Source organism: Equus asinus, chromosome 7 (genome assembly GCF_041296235.1).
Source record: "Equus asinus isolate D_3611 breed Donkey chromosome 7, EquAss-T2T_v2, whole genome shotgun sequence".
Lineage (NCBI taxonomy): Eukaryota > Metazoa > Chordata > Mammalia > Perissodactyla > Equidae > Equus > Equus asinus.
The window spans coordinates 80314155-80339238 of record NC_091796.1 but is presented as its reverse complement, the minus strand read 5'-3'; the positions used below and the strand labels follow the sequence as shown (position 1 = coordinate 80339238).

The 25084-nt window shown below is 37.7% G+C and overlaps 1 protein-coding gene across 15 annotated transcripts in view; it reads right to left on the bottom strand.

Moving 5' to 3' along the window:
* Nucleotides 1-25084, bottom strand: part of SIPA1L1 (signal induced proliferation associated 1 like 1) — a 360159-nt gene that overhangs the window by 193812 nt on the left and 141263 nt on the right. For all 15 annotated transcript variants that reach the window (XM_070513910.1, XM_044773908.2, XM_070513913.1 and 12 more), the window contains one exon: nucleotides 3492-3553. The gene's annotated coding sequence lies outside the window, so the exon portion shown is untranslated. The remainder of the gene's footprint in view (nucleotides 1-3491; nucleotides 3554-25084) is intronic.

Here is a 25084-nt window from a genome sequence, read left to right as displayed (position 1 = left end):
CAAACGCAAAGAAAAGTCTCCCTTTCTAATTCCCTCAATCAGGATAAAGAGCAGAAAACGTTTAGTGGCATTCCAGATAATTTGTGCCAATTTAGATGATTCATGGATTGCTTTCCCAGACTAAATGGTCTACGGACAGTGCTTTCAAGTCAACAAGGGTGCGGAGAGCAAGACCTAATTACAGCCCTGAGTCACTGTCTAGAAGTTCCCTCAGCCCGGTGGACCAGCCCCCACAAACGCACCATCTCATTTTGAGGTATAAGAACAAGCCAAGTCGACAGATCCCTTTACATAAAAAATAAACAAGACGATGTCATTCCACAAGAAACAAAAAGATCAGTTCACTGAATTGATTTTTCAAAGAAAAATTTCAATAGGCTTTTTCTGTTAAAAAAGCAACTATAACACTAAAGCTTTTAAAACAAGAAAATGGATATAAAATATATTACAGTATTGGGGCTGGCCCAGTGGCATAGTGGTTAAGTCTGAGTGCTCTGCTTCAGTGGCCCAGGATTCACAGGTTCAGACCTGTGCATGGACCTACCCACTGCTCATCAAACCATGCTGTGGCAGCATCCCATATACAAAATAGAGGAAGAGTGGCACAGATGTTAGCTCAGCAACAATCTTCCTCAAGAAAAAAGGAGAAGATTGGCAATGGATGTTAGCTCAGGGCCAATCTTTCTCACCAAAAAAAAAAAAATATATATATATATATATATATATACACACACACATATATATGTCAGGATTATCAGATTGATATATGTATCATATATATGAGATACATATATATATATCAGGATTATAGCTTAAATAACCTGCATTTCTTCTGTCTATATTTGGCCTGATGTACAAAATGGCACACCATCTCAACACTGGTCATCTCCCAAAGGGAGAGATTTATTAGCTCTTTTCAAAGGAACTTCATTGATTGGTGCTTCCATTTGGTGGCTATCATCTTCTAACATTGGCAACATTTTAAGATCCTGGGTCCACAATGGAGAAAAAACGCTAAAGATAGTTACAGTTAAATAAAATTAAAAGAAGGATCCATTCTTTTAACAACAAAAAACGCATGCACAAAGCACAAAAACCTAAAATTCAACTTCAACAAAAGATGTAATTGTTTTCCTTCCTGGAACATGGATACAATATATATGAATTAAGGGGGGGGAATCTTTTGAGTTTACTCTTTTTTCACATGTTAAACATGTAAGCAAGATAATACCTTGAAAAAAAATAGAAATCCTCTTTTGATTGTCATAAATCTTTCTCTGACACTGTATCAGTAATTATGTTCCTAAATTGAACGGATTAATAATTTCGGAATGGCAACGACTATTCAGTTCCGTGCAGGCAACCTAACTGGAATCTTCTGATAGCAAAAGAATGAGTGTTTTGAATGTAGAAGTGAAATAAACTAAGATACATTTCAGACAAGAATGATACAAAATTACCTCCAAGGCTCATGTTGGGGCACAAAGGAGAATAACGATACAGCACTGATTTCCCGGCCTCCCAAGTGACTGAGGGGTCATGCTCCACAGTCTGTTCATAGGGGTGGACGCCCGTTCTGCAACTGCTGCCGCCAGGACAAGGAACAAGCCGACAAACTCACACATTTAGAAAGCTCGGAAGTAAACTTACTTTATAGGGGTGATGGCTAACTGTCAGAGCACAGAAAAATGCATGGATTTGCCTAAGTTTGCCAAAAGCATGCATTCTGGCCACAGGATGAGGAGAGCAACTTAAATGAAAGAAGCTACCCACACACTCTGAAAAGCTCCCTCATGGCACAGTGGGTCTAACACAGCCCTGCACAGGAGTGCCGAAGCGGGCGCAGAAAGTGAACTCAGCAGCAGACCAAGCACCCGGTCCCAGAAGACAAGATCAAAGGCTGTCGGCATGCTATTAAACTCATCGACCATTTAAAGCCTAACACGTTTCATTAGAGATCCCTGGGAGGCCTGGGAACAGATCTTTTGACAAGTGTTTGAGAACAAATTTATTGCCTCTTTCCGTGATCCTGAATTTATTCTAAATTCCTTTGTGATTTTAAACAACAAATACACATAAGCATCTACACTTAGGTGAAGTTGTAGAAGCATACAAAAATCATACTACACATTTGCGGTGAAAGTACCAAAAATGCAGGGTTAGAATAAAGACCAAAACCAGGACAGCGGTTCCTCGGGGGCGGACAGAGGGCACTGCTCTCAGGGACGAGGACCTGGGTTTTGACTGTTCCACAGAACTGGTAAACATGCCTTTCTCTAGCGTGCTGTGGGAGGGTACCTATGGATATTTGTTATATTATTCCTTATATAGTTTTCGTATTTGGAATATTCATATTAACTTCTGAAGAACAAAAGCAAACAAGGAATTACGGGCTTGGGCACATAGCCTATTCTAAGAAAACATGGAGAACAGGCCCACACTGCCAAAACACACCTGCACATGGGGTGTTTCCAGGCCAGGAGTCCAGGGCCCTTTTCAGCGTCCACAGCGCAAGTGGGTTGATTAAAAGGGAAAACCTTCCAGGGGAAAAGAGAATCCGCAAGCGATGTATTTTATTCCCCTGTTTTTGAACATTAAATCGTTACCTGTTAACTCTTAAGACTGAAGAGGCTGCCAGTCAACACCAACACACCCTGTCAGTTTTACGGTATTATTTTGCCTCACTTTGCAATTACTCTCACATTCCCCAGGGAGAAACTAATGGATTACTAAAAATAAAACGGAGATTCAGTGAATCACTTAGGATGTTTTGGCTCCCAACAAAAACTGGCTCAAACAAAAAGGGAATGTATTGGCTCAAAAGCTGGGACTTCTGGAGGAAAGAACAGGCTGCAGCACTGGTTTCTCTGTCCTCTGCCCTGGGTGGCTTCTTGCTCAGGCTGCAGCCACAGCAGACCTTACACCAGCACATAATGACGTCCAGAACAAGAGAAAGAGAGGCAAACTCTTCCTGTAGCTCTGTTTTAAATACGTAAGGACCTCTGCCAGAAGTTCCCGGCTAAAACAGGATTACTGGCCTGTTCCTGAAACCATCCCTCTGGCCAGGTAACACCCAACACTGGCTGCTGGCTTGTCCATGATGAGTCAATCACGGACAAAGTAGGGATGGGACTGCCCCTAATCAGGGCCCATCTGGAGGCTGCAGTCAGTTCCTCAACTCGGTAAAATTGGGGATGGAGGGGATGCACGACACAGATCGAACCCTAATGTCCACTCTTCTGGTCTTTACAGGGAACAGACTGAGCAATACTATGTTTATCAGAAGATGAAATTAATCACTATCATGGTATATTTGTATATAAAGCTATTGACTCAAAAAGCAGATGACCAAACGAATTGATGCCTTGGAAAAAAGTAGATTTTAAAACTCTTTGTTTCTCTATTCCCACTGCTCCAATGAGAAATTTAAAGACAGAAAGTCAACGTATTTTAAAGTAAGCAGGTCATAAGAAGCATGGTATAGTACTTACTATATTCTCGTGCCATTGCTATAGAAATTTAGCCAATAGCATCCACATGAACAATGTACAACCTGAAAAAAATAGTTAAAAATAAAACAGTTAAAAAATAGAAACAATGGCTACGTTCAAAAGAAATTTCACTAAAATAGTTACATAACAAAAGTTTTCCCCTTTTTTCTGAAAGAGACAAACCAGCCTTTTTAAAGTAAGCAGCTGTATTTAAATTAGAAATTAGAGAAAACATCTGTAGTATTAAAGTATCTCGATATTTTCAAGTTCAAATCATCTCCATCTATTGTAGATCTGACCACCACAAAAACAAAACCAACAACAAAATACATGTTAATCAAGTAATAATGCCCTGGACCGCTATTTATAAAACTGAAACAAAAACAGAATTATTTAGGGGACCTCAAAAGTCATGTAACCTATCCTCTACAATACACATCTACCTCACTCAACTCAACGCATCTTAAGTTAGATAAAACAGCTTCCATTTCTAAATTTCTCAACTCGGGGAGCTAAAGAAATAGTTCTCCGAAAAAATACACATATCGGATTCAAATATTTGACACTGCATCTTAATAAACTGAATATTCAGCATACCATGAATGCTAAAGAAACACGCCCACAGAACTGGTGACTCTAAGACCCCGGAATGGCTTTTAATACTCAAAAGTGAAAGATAAGAACTCTCTCTCTATTCAGACCCTACAACAAATAGCAAGATAGCAAATCACACTTTTAATTAAGAAGGACTTAAAAACACAAAAATCTATCGATGCTGTGGTATTCCTGGGGATGGTGTGCCTTGACAAGGCTAAGGATAGCTATTGTCCAAGTATCTACAAACACCATGTCTAATTTCATTTTCCACAGTGTATATGAGATTTACCCCTGTTGGCATTAGTTACGGTTTGCAGGGGAGGAAAAAACATTTCCTCTACCCTCTCAGGTTCATGAAATGAGGGCCTGCAAATTAAACTGACAAAGACAAATTAATAGGAGAAAAGGCATGTTTCTTTATTGATTGAAGATTTTTACATACATGGGGATGTCACAGAAAAGAAATGAAAGTCCAAAAAGGCAGCTAGACCCAGAGGCTTATATATCATTTCAACAAAGGGCAATAAATTGTGGAGAAGTGACTAGACAAAGGAAAAGGGAGTTTAGGCTCCTAAGGGCAATAAACTATAGAAAGATGACCAAGAAATGTATTGCAGATAAGGATTATTTAGTAAGATTTGTTATGAAGACTCAAGTTTCTCCAGTGGTAAGAATCGCTCTCCTCTTTCTAGTATGGGAGATAGGGCGCACCTTCACAAACGGAAATTTATGCCCTGCTTACAGGCAGAAAGGGGGAGGGCAGAGAGCTCTTCCTGCATCTGCAATGTCTCAATTTTCTTCAGCTCAAAATAATCCTTATGCCAAAGTGGCATATTTTGCAGTGGCATATCCTGATCCCTTTTGTTTCATAAAAACAAAAACACTATTAAAATAATAAAGGTGCAAGTCTCCCAATGGAAGAATATACTTGCAATATACATATATCTACCAAAGGACTCATTCAGAACATATGAAGAACTCCAACAAAACAATAAGAAAAAAAACAGGCCACCGAAACAGGATATCCAAATGGTCAATCAAGTATATGAAAAGGTGCTCAACCCCATTTATTATCATGGAAATACAAATTAAAACCACAATGAGATAAAATTACACACTGATCAAAATGGTAAAAACTGAAAAATCTGACAACACCAAGTCTTAGATGTGGAGCAATTCAGCTCTCATACACTGCTGGTGGGAGAATGAACTGAAAAACTGTTCACTAACATCTAATAAAGCAGAAGATAAACGTATGCTTTGGCCTAGCAATTCCACTCCTGGGGAAATGTCTACCAGGAACGCACACACATAGGCCCCAAAGACACATGCAATAATATTCAAAGAAGCACTAAGTGTATAGCCAAAACTCAGTACGAAATAAACTGTGAAATATTCATACAGTGGAATACTATACAGCAGGGGTCACTCAGCTTTTTCTGCAAAGGGCCAGATAGTAAATAATTTTGGCTTTGCAAGCCATATGGTCTCTGCGCCCTGTCGCAACTACTCAATTCTGCCTTTGGAATGCGAGAGCAGCCACAGACGATATGTAATTGAATGGGTGTGGCTGTGTTCCAATAAAAATTTATTTACGAAAACAGGCAGCCAGCCCACAGGCTCTAGTTTGCCTGCTATACAGTAATGAATATAAATGAAGCATAACTAATGCAACAACACAAACGAATCTCACAAATAGAATGTTGAGACAGAGAAGCCAGACATGTGAAAGAATACATTACCGTATGACTCCATTTTATAAAATTCAAAAATAGCTAAAACTATTAAGTCAAGACAGTAGTTACTGTTGACTGTGGGGGGATAGAAGAGACCAGGAGTGGGTTAAAGGGGGAGGTTAATAATAGTGGATTCCTTGATTTGGGTGGTGGTTTCATGATTATGTTCAATTTGGGAAAATTCATCAAAGTGTTCCCTTATGATTCACTTTGTCTTCATATGTGTTACACTTGAATAAAAAAGTAAAATACTGGGGCCAGCCCGGTGGCACAGTGGTTACCTTCGCATGTTCTGCTTTGGTGGCCCGGGGTTCACCGGTTCAGATCCCGGGTGTGGACATGGCACCACTTGGCAAGCCATGCTGTGGTAGGTGTCCCACATATAAAGTAGAGGAAGATGGGCACAGATGTTAGCTCAGGGCCAGTCTTCCTCAGCAAAAAGAGGAGGATTGGCAGCAGTTAGCTCAGGGCCGATCTTCCTCAAAAAAAGAAACCAAAGTAAAATACTGTCATTTTTCTATAAATAAAGACTCCAGGCCAACGACAAAAGCATGTGCTTTCTCATAGCTCACTCTCCCTGGACACCAAAAACCCTGTCACAGCAGCAAGCCTTGTGTCCTCACAAAACACGGTCCCCTTAGTCAGTGTGATGTCTACAGTGCAACCAAACCTCTGTTCTGAGTTCCAGGTAGGCTTTGGGAAATGAGCTGTGATTAGACAGAATGCACAGGAGTGGCAGGAGGAGAAAGCAAGACAAAGGGAGAGAGGAAAGTAACAGATGGTGGATGAAGAGGCCCCCACATTTTCACATAATCTGCTGAATAATCTATACAGAAGAGAAAGTAACGTAAGCAGCTTAGAAACATAATCTGGAAGGTCACTGAACTTGCCTTTCAGACAAAAATAATGACATTTTAAAAGCTGACTAAGGATCTTAAAAGATTCTTGGAGGGATTTGTTTCCACTACAATTTTTTCCAATCTAACAGATTAAGTGAGCAGCAGTTTTAGTTTTTCCATCGAGGAAGTACACCTGACAGATAAAACAGTCTTGACTTTCTAGGCCAGCATATTTTAAGCAATTTCTGTACCTTGATTTCATCTTATCCCTCTGCACCGTGTCTAAAATTTAATTAGATACTGTAACTTCCCAGGGAGCACAGGAAGCCGTTAAATTACCAGAGTTGTGCTCAAATATATTAGGAGAGACAGACAATATGAAAATGCCAAGGACAACAAAACCATGGGCATCACATTATAAGGATTCACATTCTATTAGTATGGACTTATATCATGAGCGAAATAAAGACTGAAGGAGTAAAGAAAAAATAGTGAGATCCATTCACTATACTGCATTTACTGCATAATTGATATGTGCAAGAAATTGAACCAGATGCTGGAAATGCAAAGATAAAGTTCCTGTCTTTAAGGAGCTCACAGTTATAAAGAAGCTGACAAGTCTATGCATCAATAATTTAAATATCACAAAACATACACAACAGTCACAAGTGCTATGGAGCTATAAATTAACAAGAGAGAATTATTAAATGTACGAGGAGTGAAACACAAGTAAGGGAAGAGGAGGAGATGGAAATGAAGTCTTCACATAATAGGGAAGAGTTAAAATGGGTTTTGAAAGATAAAGATGGGCAAGGTAAGAGGAGGGAATAGAGCATCATTCTAGGCAGAGGGAGAGAATGTGCAAAGGCACAGAGGCATGAATAACCAGTCACGTCTGAGGAATAAGAAGAAATCTGAAGCAGCCAGAACATGGTGTAGAAGGACAAGCTAAAACTGAGATGATGGAGGTACTTATCAATTACCCTAAGTTCGAAGTTTATCCTACAGGCACCATGAAGCCATTGGGGTGGGAACTGGGGTAACAAGAATGGAATACAAGGAATAGAAGGGGATTGACAGGTCTCCAAATTTATCGTTGTTTGCAGTTTTGACATTTAGAACCACGGTAATGTTTACATTTCACAAAATAAAAAAAGTAAATAATTAAAATCAACCAGTATGTGGGGGTAACTCAAAATGAAACACAATCAGTAACCAATGTGCTGCATTACAAATGTACATCACAACCACACTTAAGGGAGTGCAGAGGAAAAGGCCTAACCTAACCACTTTAGAAACCAGTGTCTTGACTAGATACTTTGAGGCTAGAGACACAACAAATAAACAAAGAGGAAAGGCCAGAATGAACGCTATCATGTTGAACTCAGCTCAGAGATATTATGGTTTTTAATCCATATTTCAATAGATGATAGATAGATATGGATGTAGATACGTGTATACGTATATGGATTTCCTGGCTCTGTCCTTTGAAAGAGCCTGGGGCAATGATATCCCAGTAACAATGAGCACATCTAGCACCCAGAGATTGGTTCCTAAACACCATCCTCTAATCAAAAGAACCAAAACTACTTAGAAAAGATGTCTGGCTGCAAAGTGGGAGTAGGGAAAGTACCAGATGAACCTGGAACGTCTTGGGGTGTGAGAAAGTAAGCGAGTGCTCAAAAAACCAGGAGGCTTATCCAAAGGACACTGGAACCAACCTGAAGGAGACAAATGTGGGACAATTCGAGCAATAAAGCAAAAAATTATATTAACATTATAAACCATAGGATAAAACAAATATCCATGAGTCCATATTGATAAATACCTGAGCACTTAAATGAGTGCAAAAGAAGGTCAAGCTCCTTTTTACATGAGAATTCCAATTAACAAACATAGAAAGAATGATGGAAATAGAAAAACGACTATTTAGGAAACACCACAGATTAAGGAAGACAAAGGAGATGTAGCAACTAAATGTGATGTTGGATCCTAGACGGGATCACGGACCAGATATAAACATTACTGGGGCGGTTGACAAAACTGGAATAAGGTCTGTAGATTAGTTAATATTACTGTATCAATGTTAATTTCCTGATTTTGGTAATTTTACTACAGCTATATAAGACATTAGCATTTGGGGAAGGTAGGTGAACGGTATGTGGAAATTGACCTATTTTTGCAACTTAAAAAAAAAATCTGACATTATTTCAAAATGAAGAATAATAAAAAAGAGAGAAAGGAAGGAATAGATAGAGATTGTGAATCAATCTTCTCAACCAAAACCTGGCTTCAGACCTTTATCTCTCCATGCCAAATATTAAAGCTGATACAGTTTGATATGAAAAAAAGGTTTACATATACATATATGTGTAAATGAGAAGCTTGAAAATAATGAATAGGAGACTGTAAATAACCAAAAAGAACTGAAAAAGAACTGAAGAGAAAAATAAAATGTTTTAAAAATAAAATATTATATTTTAAAAACTAAAAATATAATAACTGAAGTTAAAAATTCATTAGGTGGATAAATTACAGATTGGACACAGATGAAGAGTGGATCAATGAAGTGGAAGAGAGACATAAAAAAAAGTATTCAGAATGCTTTTCAACAGATAAAGAGATATAACCATGAAAGAGAGATTAAGAGACATGAATGGTAGAGTGAATAGATCTCACATCCACTTAGAAGGAGTACTAGCAGAAGATAATGAAGAGAATCAATAGTGTAAATGACACCAATCACTAATCCAGAGAAAAAATCAATACTCCAGGATATCATAGGGAAAGTGTAGAACACTAAATACAACGCAATCTGAAAAGCAGCAGAGAGAAAAGAGAATCACCTACAGATGATCACCAATTAAGGTGATGGCTAATTTCTCAACAGCAACAACGGAAGTCAGAAGAGAGAGGATTATTACCTTCAACGAACTGAGAGAGAAAACAATCAACCTGGCCGTCTACAGCTAGAAACAATTCCCTCTAGAACAATAGACATTTTCAGGAAAACAAAACCAAGAGCTTACCATCAACCAACACACTAAATTATAAGCAGATGACCTTTGTACAGAAGGAAAATGACACCAGACAGAAGACGTGAAAGACAAGAACGAATGATGATACCTCACAAAAGACAACAGCCAAATAAATGGCTAACAAGTAGATGAAACATGCTCAACTTCCTTAGTCATCAGAGATACACAAATTAAAATCACAGTGTGGCACCACTACATACCCACTGGAATGGCTAAAATTAAAAACCACATCAGCAAGGATGTGGAGCACACAGACTCCTTTATATCTTTGGTGGGAGTGTTAACTGGTACAGCCCCTTTGAAAAATTGTTTGGCAGTATCTACTGAAGTTGAACATATGTATGTGTTATAACTCAGCAATTCAACTCCTAGGTATACAGCCAACATAAATGGACACATGTGTGTGGCAAAAGACATGAACAAGGATGTTCATAGCAGTGCAATTCAGAATAGCCCAAAACTGGAAGTAATCCCAGTGTGTAACCATAACAGAAAGAAAAATAACTGATGAATTTCATACAATGGAATACTGTAGTGATAAAAAAAACCAAAATATTGCTACCTGCAACAATATGAATTAATGCCCTAAATATAATGCTGAGAGAAAGAAGCCATATACAAAAATACATACCACATGATTCCATTTACATAAAGTTCAAAACCAGCCAAAATTACTCACTAATGATATAATGAGGAAAAGTCAGAACAGGGGCTTCTAGAGTGACAGACTGCTCCATTTCCTGATCTGGGCACTGGTTACATACATGAGTTCAATTTTGAAATCTACTGACCTGTCCACTTACAATCTGTGAATATTTCTGTATGTATGTCATACTGCAGCACAAATTTATTTAAAAACAGAATGAATGATGAGCAAAGATACTGGCAGGAATATCACAGAAAAGGATGTTGTGTTCTTCTCATCACACCCCATCAGGTGGCACACAATTTTAATTTGTATTATAACCGATGATGGTCATGGTGATGTCTGCCCAGCTTCTCTACCATAGGGCTACTTACTCTTTTCCCCTTTGTAATTAATAAGTATTTTGTAGGGAGATACTTTGAAGCTATGTAAACATCTTGTTCTTCATCGAGCTTTCAATTAATTAATCCATTCAATACTTATCTTTACATTATTTGCTCATTTATTCAGCAGGTTATACTACAACACTATTATTGTTTCTTATAATAGATTACTACCATTATTTATTTTGTAGCCCAAGTGTCCAAGATTTGGCCAGTGGAAACCCCTTTAAGAAGGCTTCTAGGTCATTTTGACATGATCCCATCATTCTTTGAGCATTTCCTTACTTTCTGAAAATAGATGTTTCAGTCTCATTTGGCACTTTCTTACCCTGGAGTCAGCCCTTTTTCCCGGGTTCCTTTATTAGAGAATGGTAACAGAAATCAATATCCAGGTGCTAGATGTGTTCATTGCTATTGGGGTTACTCTCAGGCACCCTCCGTATACGAGCTAGGAAAGATACATGTGTACGTGCTTAAACATATATACATACACACATGTATTTACACTGACATCCATAGGATTTTTCAAGGAACTCAACAAGGTGATTACATATAAAGTTTTCATGAAAAGTCAAAGGCCCAAGGAGAATCAAGATAATCCATAACAAGACGACAGTAGTGAGGGACTTGCCCCATCAAATATCAATTACAACACAGCAGGAATTGTAGATTAATGTAGAAAGGTTGAATTAGTTCATAATAGTACTTGCACATGTGTTTCTCCACGTACAGGAAAAATTAAATTGAATCTCTATGCCACTCTGTATATAAAAATCAATTTCAATTTAACTGAAGACTTGCATGTAAAAGGCAAGATTATAAAACCTTTAGTAGACAACAAAAATAAATTTTATGGCCTTAGAGGAGGTTAACAACATAAAAGAGAAAACCCATAAAGAAAAACAATAAATTCATTCTGCATTAAAATAAAGAAATTCTGTTTATTAAAAGACGCCATAAAGAAAATAAAAGGATAAACCACAAATTAGAAAAAAAGTAACCAATAAGTATCTAGAATATATCTCTTATAAATTTTTTAAAAAGACAGACAATCTAAGAGAAAAATGGACAAAAGTTATAAAACAAAAGGAAATACAAAAGATTCTTAAATACACAAAACTAGGGAAATACCAAAAAAAGCATCTTTACATGCCTACCTGCTTGACCAAATCTAAAAGGTCAACAATGTCAAGTGTGTGACAAAGATATGGAGCAGTGGAAACGTTCAGACTCTGGTGGGAGTAATTCCACTCCTAAGTTTATGGTCATCAGGAGAACTGTTACCCAGAGACAAACACAATTGTTCAGAACCACAGAAAACTGCAAACAACCCAAATTCCAACAGTAGAACAGGAAAATACAATGCGGTTTTGTTTGCAGCAAAATCAGTGAACTCTGATGCTAAATGCATCAGTGTGGAAAAATTCAAGAGGACAACATCCCCAAATTCTTTTTCAGAAAGAAATTAGTTACAAACAAAATTTAGCTTACAAGCTTACTGAAGGCTGGGTCAATACTACTTAATAGTCATTAAAAGCTTCCCACAGCTTTGTGCTCGGTATTGCGGATGTTTCCAAGCTATAGACAAGTAAGCCCTCCAAAGATAATAATACAATTCCCTCTAGCTTCGAACACAATATTGAGCCCAGGGAAAACACCAGATTAACAAAAAACTATACTTCTAGTTTGTTATTTAAAGAAGAGAGTACTTAAATTCCCAAAGTCCAATTAAAACACTTGAGAAGGCATCATCCACATTGTAGCTTTTCAAAGGAAAGAAAAAATATTTAAAGAAAAGATTAAAAAAATCTGCTATTTTATTAATTGGCTATCAGAACAGATGAGATTGATTCTCTTAGGCTCACACCAATTAGACTATAGATTCATTAAAAAATATATATTACGGGCCGGCCTGGTAGCACAGCGGTTAAGTTTGTGTACTCTGCTTCAGTGGCCCAGGGTTCGCAGGTTCAGTTCCTGGGTGAGGACCTACATACCATTCATTGGCAGCCATGCTGTGGCAGGCGTCCCACATACAAAATAGGGGAAGATTGACACAGATGTTAGCTCAGGGCTAATCTTCCTCAAGCAAAAAGAGGAAGATTGGCAACAGATGGTAGCTCAGCAAAAAACAAAAATCAAACAACAATAACAACAACAAAAGAAACACTCATCTGAGCAGAACTGTTCAGAGTTGTGTCCATCATCCTCTGACAGCGATCAGCACTGGTGTCATCATTTGCTGAGCTGACCTGGCCGAGGTCAGAGTGAGGTGTAATCCCAGTACCCACAGCTGAAGCAAAAAGTTCTTTACAACATAAGGTTAACAAATTTTAACAATTTGGAAAAATCATAAGCTATGTAGTATTTAAATCTGGCATCAAAGACAAAATCTATTTTTTAAACTCTAATGTTATATAATCATGTTCAGAATACAGAATATTATGGTCCAAACTTTATACGGATGGGAGTATGTACAGAATCTTTAAAACAGATGGTAAATTACATAGAGACATCAAGTGACAATCCTAGCTGATTCAGCTCTAATTCATTTTGTTTGCCTTCTAACAGCATCATTTTAAAAAGAGCAATTCCGTAGCCCATAGAAGAGATTTCTATTTTAAGCAGAAGTGACAATCTTTACTTATGTAAGAAGCAATTATACAGGTTAACAGAAGAAATGAACTGCAATGGAATACACTAGAGACAGGTTAGAGAACCATTAGTTTTCATTCTCAAGGGTATGTGCTAAGCCTATCAGTCTAACAGTCACTGAATCCATTAGGCCACAATTTTGCTACACGAGTCCTCCATCCTCCCTTCAGAGCCCCCTGAATCATCAGAAGGCGATGTTTGCTTTCCTCTCTACAATAACAACTGTGCACTTGGCCTGAATTCCAGATAACCAGGTTCTTTATGAAATTCTTGAAATTCAGCCAATATACAGATCTTTTCACTAAAAATAAGCATGAAGGAAACAGGCTCAAATCATAACTGTCATATTTAACTACTCAAAATGGGGGAAAACAGCCTTCTCAGACAAGTTGGATAAACACACACAGACCTCACCATCACCATACACGCTCATCTCTCACTAAAAACAGAAATGTTGTTAAGAACTTGAAGCTTGACTGTTAAACTGGATGTCTGATGCATCTATGGTCTAAAATCTATTGATATAATACTAAACCAGTCACATAGTGTCTTTTTATACTGGTTAAGCCTACAGTAGGTGTGATGGTTAGCTTTATTTGGTAACTTGGCTAGACTATAGTACTCACTTACTTAATCAAACACTAATTTAGGGATTGCTGTGAATGTATTTTGTAGATATGATTAACAGCTACAATTAGTTGACTTTAAGCAGAGAAGAGGACCCTCAACAATGTGGGTGGGCCTCATCCAATCAGTTGAAGGTCTTAACCACAAGGACTGAAGTTTCCTAAAGAAGGAATTCTGCCTCGAGCCATCAGCATCAACTTCTGCCTGTGTTTCCGGCGTGCCAGTTTGCCCTACAGATTTCAGATTTGCCAGATGTATCTATGTATGTGTTCCTATTGGTTCTGACTCTCTAGAGAATCTTGACTGATACACTAAGCAAAATGGGCATCCTACTATGAGTTTTAAAGGTTTTTAAATTTAAAGTCATACAAGGAAAAAAATGCCTTGATTTAATTCAATTCACCTGGGGAAACAAAGGCATCAGTAGCCTACCCAAGACCACACCTAATCACTGAGATACCTGGCCCCCCACAACTAACTAAAATGAAAGCAGACTGTGCATACAGTAGCAGTATGGGAAAAATGCTGCAGGCGGAACAGGAGAACATTACTTCTAACTTGGAGTTTGGGGAAGGTGGGGGAGGGGTGAAAGGAAATTGGGCAAAACAGAGAATGCCACATCAGAGCGGAGCAGTGTCAAGGTGAGAACTTACTCATCCAGCCTGTTTAAGCTCACGATGTTCCAGGACTTACTATGTCCCAGGGGTTCCACCTGGACTATCACATCTGATTGTTCACAACACTATTAAGTAGCAGATACTATTATCCATACTTCTCAGGAGGGACGGGGGAGTTAAAGACATAATTCTACAAGGTGACACAGCTACTAAGTGGTACTGGATCCCAGTTTTGAACTTAGGCCTTGATTTGAGCTACATGTTTCCTTAATAGTGTTTCCCAGGCAGAACAACAGGGCAAAAACATTCCACACCAGAGAAGCTTATGAGCAATGTCAGAGACATATCAAAAGTAAACGGTACATTCTATCTGCGATCTGGACATACGGAGAAGGGATTAAGGGAGAACAGCATGTGCAGAAATGGAAAAAACAAAACCACATAAAAAGAAAATATTTCTGGTTTGAAACTGCTAACCACGCAGAAATTTACCTTTCTCCTCCTCCTAGCTCAAAAAAATTTAATAAGACATATAAAAATACAAATAAATTCACGGAAGTAGAGGAATTCCCAGTAGAGATGACATCAGCAGACCAAGCAGTGAGAAATTCTGAGAAATGGCAAGTCGAGAGAAACAGAATGAAGACAAAATTCAAGAGAGCTGAGAGACCAGTAACCCCTTAAAGCAAGAGGAAGGACCTCCAAATAATTAATTCCCATAGCAGAATCTAGGAAAAACTAAAAATCTGTGTCAGGAGCACAATTCTTGAATCTGGGAGGAGAATTCTTGCACGGCTTGGATGGTGGGCCAGGTAACTGAAGAACATGAGACCTGCCTCAGTCCCTTTTCTCTGAGAGGTCATGGGTGGCATTAGCCCCCAGGTCAATACCATGAGGAACACCCACAGTGATCCTTGGGACTAGAGAAGCCAGACAATGCTCCAGATAACCTGTAACTTACAGTCCACCTGCACTCAGGTGGTAAGGAACCCACACACCTCATGGGAAATCCCACACTACCCAGTATGGCTTGCCCACCTGCCAGGACTTCTGTAAACCAGAGCCCGTGGGCGCTACGGCGTGAACAGAGTTTCTACAGCAACTCTGAGTTCACCCTTTCGGTCCTATCAGGTACTACAAATAAAGCCATGATCAACAGCTGAAGGGGTTTAGGTTTAGAATATGCCACCCCAAAACACACCAATTTGGCAGACTATTTTGAGCTAAAGGCACTTAAAAACAACAGGCGCAAGAAAGGCACTCTGACCTCCCCTTTTCTTCCTAAAAACAGGAGATAAAAACTCCCATGTGAGAGACGCCTTCCCTGCACCTGGAGGAAAAGAACATTCTTATCACCAGAGACAGGGAGTCAAGGCTGAGAAGAATCTATACAAACAAACCTTCTTAAAAGAACCCTGTTATCTTCCTCCAGCCTCTCCCGGTATTTTAGTTACTTTTTCACAATCACTACTCTTTGTTCAACCTAATATATAAACACTTAGGCCTAAGTGGTTCTTTAGGGTTTTCGTTTTCCTGTGAAAGTTCGCATGTACATGTAAAAAAACTGTGTCTGCTTTTCTCCTGTTAATCTGCCTTATGTCAGCGTGATTCTCAGGCCCAGCCAGAGACCCTAACAGCACAGAAGAAAAGTTTTACTTCCCCTACACAATCACTATCCATTCTAGGAAAATCAGCAACATGGAAAAAAGCATCAAATTCAAGAAGTCCTAAGAAAAAAAGAGTTAATATGAGAAAACAAAGAACATGTTTCTAAAAGCATAATAAATTTCCTCAAGAAATTCAAGGGAATAGGACATCCACAAAAAAGAAAAGAGAAAATAAGTATTTGTGGTTAAAACAAGATTATTGGGAAATAAAAGAATGAAGGGTGGATCAGCATCAGATCCTGGAGGTCTGCAGCTGGATTCTACAGCCCGCATACCATCCCCAGCGGACATGCCAGGCCCTGTCCATTAGCCTCTCCCTTTAACTTCTTTTCTTCTGCCTATAAACATGTTCAAATCTCCCTTCATTCATAAAAAGCTTTTCCCTTGACCCAGATCCCTCTCCAAAATAAAGAAGTGATAAGAAGGCGTCAGTGATGATTTGGAAGTTCCCAGCTTAAATAACTAAGTGGATGCTTCCTCCAATAGATGAACAAAGAAACAAAAGGGAGGAAGGGGAGATGGGGGATGGGGGGAGGGTGGCACCTGATGAGAACCTACAAGATTAACATGCCTTTACGGGAAAAGGTTAGAAACTAAGAGCCTATATATCGAACTTGATCCATGGGCATATTTTGTTTGGCCCATACAGTATTTTACAAAAATTCGACCCATCCTTTAAAATTCAGAGTATTTAACAGGCAAACCCTGATTTACAGCTTCTCTTGAAAAACTGGGAGATCTGGTGACTTTGGGCTCACATTCCCAAACAGCAACAAGGACCTGAGCCAAACAGCCTGCCTGGGGCCGACACTCCCACCCTCCTCGTCCCCTCTGCAGCCTTCCTGACCCTGAGCCCATGCCAATGGCCATTTATCACTCCACTTACCCCGTTGTTTTTCTCAGTATAGAAAAATGTTTTTCTTCCCCGAGGGCCTGTTTTTACTCATTTATATTGTTAGGCCAGGCACTCAAGCTTGTGAATCTGCTGTAGAACAGAGTCAAGAAAAGAACTGAAAATATGGGTCTCTGGGTGGTAAGAGAAGCCAGGGCCCCAATTGTGGTCTAAGGTGGGTTTGAAATAGGTTAAAACGGAATAAGGTTAAGCTCACAAAAAAGAATGTATAAAAGGAGATGGCAACTATGGGTGGAACTTTAGGAAATATCCATAATTCAAGTCAATAAAGGAAAGGTTAACAGGACGAAATACTAAGTGAAAGGTAAGTTCAAGAAGCGGGAAGTTCAAGAAAGATTTCGAAATGACTTAAGTTGATGGTGCACTGATTACAGCAAAAATTCATTCATTTGTGAGACTAGCACTGTAGAAAGAAATGAGAGTCCGCTAATTTATTCAACAACGACAACAATCAGTCTAAACGACCCATGAAACTGTACTATATATCAATTGATTAATAAGGTTAAGACAGAAAGATGTGTCTCCTAATTACGGTCAGCATGTTACACCGAGTTCTTGAAAGCCATTTTTCATTGACCAGAATTATCATATGATGTCTAAATAACTAGAGTTTTACCTTACATCTTAAAAGCATTTTCAAATAAAAAACAAAGGCAGAAAAAAATAGTAGGCACAATTCAAAATCAAAATGTTCCTCAAATTGTTGTAAGAGAATAGCTTGTACTATCATAACAACAAAACTGGTCAGTTAACAAAGGGAAAAAGTGACCAGGTTTTCTTCCAGATTTCTGTGTAATAAAGAAAGCAAAAAAGTCCCTTTAACATTAGAAGATTTACGAGAACTTAAAACATCACACAGGCAAAAGCCATAGACTGTGAATAAGCAGAAATATCTCTGCACATTTGGTTTAAAAAAAAGATAATCTAGACAACCTGAAATTTAAAATAAGTTTCTCTGTCATGGCTTTTGCACTAAATTACCAGACAGATAAATGGGTTATAGAACATGGATAGAACTCATAAGGAAATATAAATTAAATATTAAACATCTATGGAAATGCTCACCCTCATTAACAATCAAGAAATAAATATTAAATCAAAACTGAAAGAGCCATCATTTTAAAACTATAAATTAGCAAAGTAATATTTTGTACATTTGATATTAGTAAGTGGTCCTGTAAATTGGGATAGCACCTTTAAAAGTAGGAAAGCTTTAGCAAAATATTCATAACCCTTGAAATCAATGGCACGCCTAGAAATGGATATTATGTAAATAATACAACAGAAGCAAAAGGTTATATGAACGCTAATATTCTCTACTACAGTGTTTTTTAAACAAAACAGATAAAGAATCTGGAAAAAAGTCAATTGTCCAACAACAGAAATACTACATAGAAAATTACAATGCATCAGCGCTATAATCCATAATTCATTGTCCTGTAATGGGACAATAACAAAGACCATATGAAAACCTGGAAAAATAATTGATATCGTGTAAAGGGACAAAATAAAACAATATGCCTACCAAGATTGCAGCTTGGTAAAAACAAGAAAAACATGTTTGCATGGGGTCAAGCCCAGTAAGGAAATACTCAAAAAAATGGAAATAATTAACAATATACTGGACTGATTTATGGAGCATTTTTTTCATGTTTGAATATGCTTTTAATAATACAGCAGATGAAACAGGAGCCAAATCTGGCATCATGGGATTATAAAACTGTAGCTTTGGTGCGAAGGAGAGAGGACAGAGAGACTGGGGGAGCCACGCGTAAGAAAGCAGTAAAGACAAGTCTCAACAAATGAACTAAAAAGAGGTTACCAGCTTTAGAAAATTAGAAAGCTACTGGGGACCTCAGAGAGAGCAGTTTCAGCAAAATGGTAGAGACATAAATCTTCTGCAGAAAATTGATTAATAAATAACCGAGGTGAGGAAGTGTCTGTGACTGACTGAGGTAATGCTGGGAAAGAAGAAATGGGTGGTAATCTGAGGGGAAAAAAGAAAAGCAATAGTAGTTTGGGGAAGAATCTGTTGAGAAAAGTTTTTTTTAGGTTACAACTTAGGAGAGTGAAGAGTCAGCAAAGAGAAAAATTGAAAATTCAGAAGAGAAGGAACACAATAAAATAGCTCTCAGGGCCACAGAGCCCAGGGACTCAAGTTATTCAGAGCGGAAGCTGGCTTTTCATCGTCTGCCCCTGAGGAGCGCTCAAATTTATCCACACAAATGAGGCTTCAATGAAAATTTTGCTAACTTCTTAAAATAAGAGACATTGATTAGAACACATCTCCAATAGTATTTGAGCAAAAAAGCAAGCAACACAATTCAAATAAATGATTCTCACACTGACTTCTAAAAAAGCTAGAGATTCTAAATTAAACCCCAAATAAAATAATTGTGTCAGAGTGGGGGCTGTATTGCACAGATCTAAAATTCCCATTTTTCTTCATTTTAATATCACTGAAACCAGGATGCATCTTAGAATGGGTGACATCTCAGCACTGTATCATAGTTTAAAAAGGCTGTGGCTTTTTCCTTAGTAATACATAAAATAATAATACGTCTTACAATTAAAAGCATCTTAAGTTCATAAAATGTGGTCTCTCTCCGTCCTTACAAACCACTCTCATGTTACTATGTAACTACAACAGAAAACAGGACGGGGAAGAGAAAGTTGGCATATGCAATTTTAAACTACTTTTTATTTTACTTTAGAAAAATATAAAATTGCAAACATTTCATCAGGCAGATTTCTGATTCTATAATTAAATGATCCCCATGGTCCTGATTCAATAAAGTTTATTCATGCTCATAAATGTAAAGCATAAAACACACATCCACACACTCAGGTTTCACAGCTCTTCATGTAACTGATGGTCATTTTACAGCACAGGAAAGTGACATTTAAGGAAAAAGGACAACTAAACCAGCAGACTTTCACTTAAACATAATATACTTTAAAACAAAAGACTTTTCTATGAACAAAAATCAGACACAAGAGCATTTTTATTAAAAATATTAAACTTTGAAAAGAAATCCCAATTAAGGAACTATCCTCTAGGGGAATTTAAAATACATATTCACATCTCTGCAAGTTTTCTGTAAATCTAAAATTATTCCAAATTAGCCACTCCAAATTGGCATGCATTACAAATTTTTTTAATGTCTTGCAAATAAAGAAACCAAATTTGCCAGCCAATAAATTTATTATACCCCTGCCTATACTATTGGAAATGCACAAGATATTCAAATCAATGAAATCAGCATCTTAAAATGTTTCTTCAGCATAATCAACTTACGATGGGCCAGTGTTTCACTCATAGAACATTTTAAAGTGATTCTGACTATAAACATGGGTTTAGCATCAAAGCCAAAATAGGGGGACCCAGCCTGGTGGCACAGAGGTTAAGTTCGCACGTTCCACTTCTTGGCAGCCTGGGGTTCGCTGGTTCGGATTCCAGGTTTGGACGTGGCACCGTTTGGCAAAAGCCATGCTGTGGTAGGCATCCCACGTACAAAGTAGAGGAAGATGGGCACGGATGTTAGCTCAGGGCCAGTCTTTCTCAGCAAAAAGAGGAGGATTGGCAGTAATTAGCTCAGGGCTAATCCTCCTCAAAAAAACGGAAAAAAAAGTAAAGAAAAAAAGCCAAAACAGGTACCATGCTGGAAAATTCCTGCATGACTTTCTAAGTTGTGTAACTTTTATTTACAAAGCACTTTCACACACATTGTTCCTAGGATAAAATGAGCTACCCTATTAAACGTAGTAACTCCAGATCTTCTTGTTTTTAAATAATATTATCTACACTGTTTGAGGCTAAACTTAGGCAAAGTTCATCATGCTGACATAAGCACATTTTTTCAATGGAGGTCAGAAGTATGATGGGTACAAAATTTCAAAACCAGTAACTAGGATAGATTTTACATCATTATCATGCAAGAAATTGCAACTAATTTTGTCCATATAAGGGAAATGGGGAATATGCAGTAGAATTCAAAACTTCTGAGATTTTATCACTCTTCTGTAAAATGTGAAAACAATCAACGTTTTTTGATTATTTACTATAAGCAATGCATTACGTTTGGAGAAATAAAGTTCCTGTCCTTGTGAAAATTATAGTATATAGGGGAAAGAAAGATAAAGAACTTTAACATGTGGCAAAATATGATAAGTGCTAGAGGGGTTCTATGAAAACACGAGGATGACGAAGTCATGTTACTAAGAAGTATATCAGACCATAATTAGATTTGTATTACTACAAGTGAATAATACTCTCTTTGGACTAACAGGATCACTGGGAATAAGACCTTATCATCATCCTATTTTAGTTCTCTGTAACACTTTTAAAACATTGATAGGTTTCCATATTTAATAAACACAATATAGTGTCTTCCTAACCCATCAGCCAAGAAATTTTCTTTCTATCCCTTTAAAATTTTCAGACCTCACAAAGGCCCTTATAACAGTAAAATCAAAATAGCCAAATAAAAGCATCAGTCTTTGAAGGGAAAAAGGGTTTTAACAACAATTATGTCTAACTCTAAAGAATTCTAATTACTTGGTTGTATTTCAGGATGCAATATGCAGAAGGAAAAAAAAGGTGGGTTCACAGGATTTTTTTAAAGTAAACTTTTATAATAAATTAAAATATACGTATAAGTATGCAAATTCTAAGTGTATACCTTTAAGAATTTTCACAGTGTGAACCCACCTATGTAACTAATACTCAATCAAGAAAGAACATTACCAAGCCAAGCCTGATGGCCTAGTGATTAAAGTCCAGTGTGCTCCACTTCAGTCTCCCAGGTTCGGTGCCCAGGTGCAGAACCACACCATTCGTCCGTCAGTAGCCATGCTGTGGCAGTGGCTCATATAGAAGAACCAGAACGACTTTCAACTAGAACATACAATTATGTACTGGGGCTTCAGGGAGGGAAAAAAAAAAACAAAGAGGAAGACTGGCAACAGACGTTAGCTCACAGCAAATCTTTCCCAGCAAAAAAAAATAATAATAAAAATATAAAATTCTTTAAAAAAAAAAAAAGAAAGAAAGAGAATTACTGATGCCTCAGAGGCCACCCTCACAGGCCCTCAGTAAATTCCCAAGCCAGTGACCATTATGACTTCTGGCACCATTGACTGATTCTGCCTGTTTTTGAACCGGTCATTTTACAGCACAAGAAAAGTATAAGGCTGGAAAGCAATTTATTTAAATGAGGTCATAGAGTATGATGTCTTCTTTCACTCAACCCTGTGAACCTCATCTATCTTCTAAGAGGAAAAATTAGTATTATTATATGAACATGCTACAATGTATTGTATACAATGTACAAATAATGCTGCTATGAATATTTTTGGACATATTCTTTGGGTCACATATGCATGTGTTTCTGTTGGGTCTGTACACATGTGGAAGTGGAACTGCTAGATCAAAGGCTACCCCAATTTATACTCCCACGAGCAGTGTATATGAGTTCCAGTTGCTCTACACTTAGAATTATCCGTCTTTTCCGTTTGTCATCCTGGTAAGAATATAATAGCATATCATTATGGTTTTAATTTGCATTTCCCTTATAAGAAATGGCTTCAGAACCTTTTAAAAAGCTTACTGGCCAAGTGAGTTATCTTCTTTTGTGAACTGCCTGTTTAAGTCTTATGTCTTTGACTAAAGGGAGAATAAGAGGGAATGGAGTGTCTGGCTTTTATTGGTTTGTAGTTCTTTATATATTCTGGATACAAGTACTATGTTGGATATATATATTGCAAATATCTCCTCTTATTGTGTGGCTTGCCTTTTCACTCTCTTAAAATTTTTTTTTTTTTTTTAAGATTTTATTTTTTCCTTTTTCTCCCCAAAGCCCCCCGGTACATAGTTGTATATTCTTCGTTGTGGGTCCTTCTAGTTATGGCATGTGGGACGCCACCTCAGCGTGGTTTGCTGAGCAGTGCCATGTTCGCGCCCAGGATTCGAACCAACGAAACACTGGGCCGCCTGCAGCGGAGCACGCGAACTTAACCACTCGGCCACGGGGCCGGCCCCTTAAAAATGTTTTTTTGAAGCAGAGAAATTCTTAATTTTAATGTATAGTCGTGTCACTTGACAGGGATACGTTCTGTGAAATCCATCGTTAGGCGATTTTGTCATTGTGCGAATATCATAGAGCTATCTACATAAACCTAGATGGTATAGCCTACTACACATCTAAGCTATATGATACTAATATTATGGGACCATCATCATACATGCGGTCTGTCACTGACCAAAATGTCACTATGCAGCACATGGCTATAGTTCAATTCATCAATTTTTTCCTTTATGTTTAAACTCAACAGAATTCAAATATTACTCCCCAAATGTAAAAATAGGAACACTTAGATTTTTTTCAATTAATATATTGGTATGTTCATAACAGAAAATCACTTTAAACAAGTTTATACAAAGATTTTAATTTCTAACAAACAATGTAGATAATTGTTCAATAAGAAAAGAAGTTGGGGTCATTTTAGTATGAAATGATTAGGAACTGGATCCCTGGTTTCTGATGGGGCACATCTCATATTAATAACTTCTATCCCAGCCAGTTCATCTTAAAGTTCTACTCTCATTCAAACAACTGTTTTTTAAAGATTGGCCTTGAGCTAACATCTGTTGCCAATCTTTTTTTTCCTTCTTCTCCCCAAAGCCCCCCAGTACGTAGTTGTATATTCTAGTTGTAGGTCCTTCTGGCTCTGGTATATGGGATGCTCCCTCAACATGGCCTGATGAGTGGTGCTAGGGCTGTGCTCAGGATCCAAACCAGCGAAACCTTTGGCTGCCAAGTGGTGCGGGTGAACTTAACCACTCAGCCACCGGGCCAGCTCCCTGAACAACAGTTTTTAAAGACAGGTTTTGTTTGCATATCACGAAAAAATTTGGGAATCTAAGCAAATACAATAAAAAGGGCCCCCAAAATAAATTACATCCCTGAATACATCATAATGAAAATTAGAGTGCTAATAATTTAGTACATCAACTTTTTTTTGTACTTTCGTTTACATAATTTCTATTAACATAGAAGGAATTACGTACTATCTTACTTCACATCCTGAAATGAGAACCAAAAATAACTGAGGAAAATAAAGCTGTAGACCGATAATTTAAGATGTGATAGCTGCATAAGAAATTATCATATTAGGATATAATTACGTATTCTTTGAACGAGAACTTGCTTGATAGTACGAGGTGTGCAAAGCAGTCAAGTACGTTAGAGACTTAAGAATCTGATCGAGAATACACAAGCAGACATGGCACTTACAGAAACTGCATACAGAGGCAGAGGTTCCTTTCTATTTTTATAATCTTTGTATTAAACCACCAAGCCACTCATCAAGTTTTATTTATAACAAATGCATCAAAATGACATGATAAATATGAGGAAAGAATTAACCCCGCAACCCAGGATTTAAACATTTCATTCATGCAACAATGACTTGAAGAATACTTTCTTCATATCATCTTTTAGGTTAGTGATATTAACTCACATAGGCCCTCTCATGTGAAGAATTCGAAGAGCTTATAATATCCTAACTTTCGCAACAGGTCTTTCAACAAAAATATGCCATACTACATAACCAAAAATGGATATAAGCCTTGCAAAGAATATTTGGTTAATCATCAACCTATGGTTAAGCAGCACAAAGTAAAAAACATTTCATCCTGTTCTGGCTAGTCATGAACAGCAATATCTAACTTATCAAGAAGGCTCCATCTGACAACCTCTACCCACCCCATAATGACCAAGAAAAAGGAAAGAAGAAAAAGAGTTGGTAAGAGAAATTATATTGAAAAAAAAAAAAAACTATTATAATAAACCCAGGATTGCTCAGCAGCATCCA